Source organism: Motacilla alba, chromosome 4, assembly GCF_015832195.1.
Source record: "Motacilla alba alba isolate MOTALB_02 chromosome 4, Motacilla_alba_V1.0_pri, whole genome shotgun sequence".
Taxonomy (NCBI): domain Eukaryota; kingdom Metazoa; phylum Chordata; class Aves; order Passeriformes; family Motacillidae; genus Motacilla; species Motacilla alba.
Window position 1 is genome coordinate 6,466,453 of NC_052019.1, and position 6,654 is coordinate 6,473,106.

General features: G+C 41.7%; 1 long non-coding RNA gene across 1 annotated transcript; it reads right to left on the minus strand.

The window, feature by feature from the left end:
- Positions 1 to 2,864: 2,864 nt before the first annotated feature.
- Positions 2,865 to 4,508, minus strand: LOC119700013. The gene is made up of 3 exons (XR_005256631.1): positions 4,344 to 4,508; positions 4,174 to 4,234; positions 2,865 to 4,027 (listed from the first exon to the last, which is right to left on the minus strand). It is a non-coding gene; the product is annotated as an uncharacterized LOC119700013 (long non-coding RNA).
- Between the last annotated feature and the right edge of the window lie 2,146 nt (positions 4,509 to 6,654).

Below are 6,654 nucleotides of genomic sequence, written 5' to 3' on the forward strand. Positions count from 1 at the left end.
TAATTCAGTCCATAATGTGAGAGGCTCTTTCCACATCCTTTTCTGGAATATGGCAGAGGTATTGATTTCCTCTCTTTCCTGTAAGGCCTCTTTCCTGTGATGCATTTGAAAGCAAATTTAGAAAATACAATTGGCTGTAAAAAATATGAAATACTCTTGTGTTGGGGATGGAAGCTGAGAGGGTTCTGAGGCATTTCAGCCTAAGCACTGTCAGTCCTCAAAAAAAATTTAAATTACACTGTCCACAGCAGTCAGGATTAATTAGCCTTATTTTCTCAAGCTTTTCCCTTAGCTTAATAGACTGACAAAAGAAAAGAACACAAAGGTGCTCATCCTACCACATTTCATGGCATTTGATCATCCACGAGATTTAGTCTTCCTAGAGCTCAGCCTGTTGCCAAAGGAGACATCCTAAAAGGGCAGCACAGAGTCCACCTCTGGGAAGAGGCAGTGCAGTGAAGCTTGCATCACCTCTCTAGATGTTTGACAAGAGATCCTGCTTTTGGAAGGCTAATGCTAGATGAAAGTAAAGGGATGTTTTTACAAAGAACTTATTCTGAGCTCCTACCCAAGTACTCTTCCTACTCTTCCCTGCTGTTTGACACAAAACATCTTGTACCTAGTCCTGCTGTGCCTCCAGCCCTTCCTCTCTGATTTACTGGGGTGAGAAGGACCACAGGTTCTGCTGGAACAGAAGCTGGAAACCAGGGTTGGGAAAAAACTCTCAGGAAAACTCTCAGAAATTTTAAAAAACCCAAGAAAGAGACTAGTTCTGTGAAAAAGAAAATGTTGCAATGAGCAAACCAAAAACACGCAAAACTCAGGCTGGTCAGTCACAGCACTTCGTCTCTGTGTTTCTGAGAAGTTCACTGAAATACCAACCTTTTATTGTTTTTTGTTTCCAGAAGGGATGTGGCAACTTCAGAATATCAATTTTGAAATGTCACTGTCTTTCAAACAGTGAAGCTTAGCCTTTTCTGCCAGTACTTCTCATTTCAAACCATTGGCAGGTCCTGAGGAAAAAATATTTAGGTAAAAAAAAAAAAAAAAGTGTTTCTTACAAGTTCCGAAAACCTTGCAGAGCACACTGCAGCATAAATATAAGCATAAATGTAAGCTGCATCAATCAAGTCCAATATTGCCTTGGTTCTTTCCCACAGCTTCCCAAATGACACATACCCAATGGCTGCTTGTCCCTTCACCCAGCCCAGGAAGTGAGCAGATGACCTGGGGTCCTTGCATCCCTGCTGAGTCCAAATAAACCACACAATAAAATAACCAGGAGGGCCATTCTTCAATTTACTTTTCTCTACACATTGAGCATATTAGAAAGATGGTGCTGAAGATGGTGGCTTGAGGGGATAGTGAATCTTTAATCAGGGATTATATTGTTTTTTGGAAGACACGCTGGCAGATAGTAGTCTGTGGTATTTTAATTGTCTTGTCTTTGGATGATATTGTTTTCTTTAAAAAATGAGTTAGCTTCAAAAAGCAAGCATCCATATTAATGTTCACTCTTCTACACGTGCCCTCTCACCCTTCCCCAGCCCTCTCTGCCAGCTCTGTCCTCCCAGGTGCTGGCATGTGGCTGGGCACATTTTTGCTTTGAAGAAAGAGACATCCTTCCTGGCTGCTGCCAAAACCAAAAGCAGTTCCTGATACTAATTCAAGTTCTTGGGACAGTGCATTATTCCCATTTGCAGCTGATTGTCAGGTTAGAGATTCATCATGGAAACTGATTCCAGAACAATACAAAGGTCTCAGATGTTCACCTTCAGCAAGGCCATTTGTAAGCAAAACCATAGAAGAAATCACAGACTATCCTGAGTTGGAAGGGACCCACAAGATTCATCAAAGTCTGACTCCTGGCCCTGCACAGCACCATCCCCAAGAGTCACACCCTGTGCCCAAGAGCATTGTCCAAACACTCCCTGAGCTCTGCCAGGCTGGTGCTGTGACCACTGCCCTGGGGAGCCTGTTCAGCGCCCAGCCACCCTCTGGGGGCAGAACCTTCTCCTGATATCCAACACAAACCTCCCCGGACACAACTTCAGGCCATTCCTTGGGTCCTGTCACTGTCACCACAGAGCAGAGATCAGTGTCTGTCCCTCCTCTTCCCCTCTCGAGGAATTTGTAACTGCACTGAGGTCTCCCCTCAGTCTCCTGTTCTCCAGGCTGAGCAGACCCAGTGCCCTCAGCCTCTCCTCACACGGCTTCCCCTCCAGGCCCTTCACTATCTCTGTTGCCCTCCTTTGGATGTTCTCTAATAGTTTAGTGTCTCTCTTATGTTGCAGGGCTCAGAACTGCCCCCAGCACTCAAGTCCATCCCAGAGCAGAGCAGAGCAAAAAAATCCCCTCCCTCCACCACCTCGTGATGCTGTGCTTAATGCATCCCATCAAAAGCCCTGTCCTGGTTCCAGGCTGCCATCAGACAGGAGCTGACATCCTGAAATCATACTTTAAAATTTCAAGGGTGCAACTTGAGTCTGGGTAGTAAAAAGTTCACAGATCTGTACACCTTGAGATCACCTCCCAGGAGAGGATGCTCAGCTGTGCGTGTGCAGAGCTGACACAGAGGCTGGGCTCTCTACTCCCCCACCTTAAGCCCGTGTGCAAGTGTGTGTTTATCTTCAGGCATAAAGTTTTTTAAAAGCTTTCATTGGCCTGCACAGGGTGGTAGATGGCAGGATTAATGGCTGTTCTTCAAAGCTATAAACTGCACGGTGTGTTTGCTCAGACTTTGAGCCATGAGTTACTACTGTAATTAAATCCAGAAGGAGAGACCATAATAACATTCTGACTTGATTTCCAGTGGCAGAGCACTGATTAAGAGAGCTACATAATAAATGAGAGGCATTTCAGAATCACACTGTTGATGTTATCTGTAATTTTTTTATAATTAGAAAAGCCTAAAGAAAATTGTATATTATAATTACATGCATTATTAATCCTACTCTAATATGAATTCTTCTATGATTACAGGTTGCAGCACAATTTTTGCAATTTTTTGTACAAGGTCCAGTGTTTACCAAGTGTGTCCAGGTTTACAAAAGCCCGTCTAAGCAACAGATAAATTGGTCTATATTATTTCAGACTCATGCAAAAACAGAGACAGTTCAAGTTTATGACTCAAAAATCCAAAAGGAAACAAACATTTTAGAGTCAATCATTTCGCTGTTTAAACTCCATGGCATGATGAAAAGAACATTAATATAACAAGCTGCTATGCAGTCCTTCACACAGAGGTCTTGAATAATTGAATTTGAAAGGAGATACACAGGATATTTAATGATTAAAAGCCCACAATTTATGATTAATTTAGCTCTTTTAGAGAAGACTGAACTGACCACAGGGTTTTGTTCTTGAAGAAAACCTCTATTCTACCATTTTCCATGGCTATTTAGTGCATAGTCTTTTCAACATTCTTCATTTAAATCAGAATGGAGTTAGCAGAAGATAAACAGAGAAGCTGTGGTGGATACTTCACCCCTGACGTGTTCAGGGCCAGGTTGGAAGGGGCTCTGCGTGACCTGGTCTGGTGAAAGTTGTCCCAGCCCATGGCAGAGGGTTGGAATGAGATGATCTTTAGGGTCCCTTCCAACCTAAACCATTATATGATTCTATAAACTATAAGTTGTGCCTTTTATCACCTTTTTTCTATTCACAGTTTAATTAAAGGTACTAGGCAAATAGGATAAATGTTAAGATGCTGGATTTCCAAGAAACAAAGACTCCAGCATTTGTTTCAATACTCCTATTCTGACCTGTATTTTCTGATCTATCTTCACAAAATCTTTTTTTCTCCCTTTTGTTCATTTTTTTAAAATTTATTTTTAAAGCAAACAGCTCAGTTAAATTCTATGCTGACCTTTTTCTGAGATTATTTGGAATACTGCAGAAGTCAGTACAGTCTGGGCTTCTCTGTGATGGGAAGATGCATTAAAATCCTTTGAGTGCTTGATGGTCACCACAGTATCTCCAAGGCTTCTTGCTTTCACATGAGACAGCAGGCAGATCTCACACAGTACTGGAACGGAATCATTTTACATGTTTGGGTCAACTTCACCATGTCTGCTAATGTTTGAATCCCATTTTACTAATTTGGTGAACAAACTCCATGTCCAAAAAGAAACAAGAAAACCCTTACCAAGCAGTAAAGCCAAAGCAACATACCTTCAGCATCCTCATGAACTCAGAGATAACAGGATCCACTTGGATTGACCACAGACCTATCCTGAAATATAATATAAGAAATGAAAATATGAGAGCATGGAAGTGGACAAGTACAAATGCACACAGGCAGTTCTCTCATTTCTGACCCCATAATGTCAGTATCACCCAACCTCAGCCAAATGGATCTCCAGATCAGCTCTTCCCAGGACTGAAATCCACGTGCCACAACCACCAACGTCGCAGGACCACCCAAGGCCAGCCTCTGCCAGCCAGAACCACACAGCTCCCACATGGCTCAGGGAAACGAGGCCACGCTAATGCCTGCTAAAGGCCATTTGGAGAATTGTTACAAGGAGGTTCTGAACACGTTCCAGTCACTGAGTGTTGATTCTGGCAGGCACAAACTGAGCCATGCTCAATCCCACACTGAGCCTCTGCACTGCAGTCGGGGGCTCCCTCCAGATGGTTCCAGATGCCTCTGAATGGGGACCAGCTGGTTAATGTTTTCTTGCCTTGGTTACAAGCAGATAAAACCATTTGCGTCATGGTTACTTTTGACAGAAAATGGTTTTGCTTAATTCACTCTTGGCTCAGTAAAGAGGGGTGGTTTTAGCTGGAGACAAAAGGGTTATTCTGTCAGTTTATGGAAAAGTTTCACACAGGTTTGCCTGTCATTTAAATGCTCAATCCAAACTCAGCAGAACTTTCTTAAGACGGACGCAAAGGCCCCCACTGGTGCTGTCACATGAAATGCATTGGTTGCCTCCTTCACTTATTAGTTGCATTTTGCCATAACATGTCCTGACTAACAACGAGCTTTGATTTCAAGTTTTCTGGAGAGATTCCAACCTGGAGGAGCATTATACCCCATTTGTGTTTTGTCTTCATTGACTTCTCACATATTTTACAATGTCTACCGTGAGGAACAGATACTTCAAGCCCCATTTCTTGCAGGTGAGACATTTCCTTCTTTGATTTTTGTTAATAATTAAAGTAGGGATTAAGAAACAATATGGAGGAAAAACCTTCTTGCTCCCCAGTTGCCCAGGATTGTACCAGGACAGAGGTTCACCCAGCTGGAACAACACTGAATAGACTGGGAAGTGGCAATTTATCTGATTTTACCTTGGAGGTTCTAATGCCAGATCTCAGCCCCAGAATACATTTGACTTTATTATGAAGAAAAGAGCCCTTCTACCAAGAAGATCTTCCAGTTTCTCCCTATTTGCTGGGAAGAGTTTACTTCTGTCTGAGCTGCTAGATCCCACTGGCAGCTTAATACAGGATTCCTCCATCCATACATATTTCCCTTTAATTCCCTTAATACAGAATTCCTCCAACCAAACATTTTGAAGCACAGGTGTTATTCTTTACAGATTTAGTGGGGTAACACAATTCTCCTGATCAGATTTAAATGCCAGCTAATGATTAATCAGTTCAATAATTTCTTATTTCAGATGTTTTCTTAATAGTACTACTTTAAAATTATTAATTTCTCAATACATTGCTTTAAAACTCAAAAATTAATATTTTCCTTGGTCATCCACAGAGCAATCAGATACCTCCATCTCTAACGTACCCTTTTTTATTTGATAGTGAGATCTACACAAACAGCACCAGGAGTGGAGATATCTGGTTTTGGTCAGATTAATCCTTGGTGAATCTGGATAAACCTTGAGAATTATAAAAACAGACCTGATACAAGCATGAAGAATGAGAGCTACAGTACGAAACAGTTCATTTCAATAAGAAAAAATTTGTTTCTTGTGAAGAGTTGTCATTGACAATGGTATGAAAATACCCACAGATTACCTTAGCTGTGCTGGGAAATGTGCTTTGCTGGTCCCTAAACATAGAAGCACCATATAAATCGTGTACATTTTCCTTTTCTGCTAACTGCTTTCTCTGCCATAAAAAGAGTCTCTGACTCCTAAAGCAAATTGATTCCATGTGCCAACTCCCCCCCAGAATTAGTGAATCTACTTGTGGATGCTCTGCCCCTTTATGGATGCCTGCATCACTTACTGCTCTGGGAATGGGTCTGATGGGGTGATTCAAGACCATCTTATGAAGCACACATGCAATTATTGCTGGGACAAGAACCCATTTTATACAAAGCTGTATTTATCCTTGGTGTGAAACGACGCTGCTTCAAATTATCCAAGTGACTCTACAGAGACTGTGTTCAGCAGTTAACTCATTAACATTGCAGTCTCCAGATGGGCAAAGACAAATCGCATGGATTTATACATTCATTGAATAGCCAAATTCAGCAGCTCCTTTGAAATGATATCTAAATATTTTCTAACATAGCTAAGAGGTCACTCTGATCTATTTTGGAGTATTTACAAAATCTGTATTGCCTTTGAAAGCAGTCTATGGGCTGGATTGTCTTTAAAGGTGCTGTAATTCTTGATGAATACAATTGGCCACATTGCTTGCCAAATTATGGCAAAACCTGATATCCCCTGCCTTTGAATA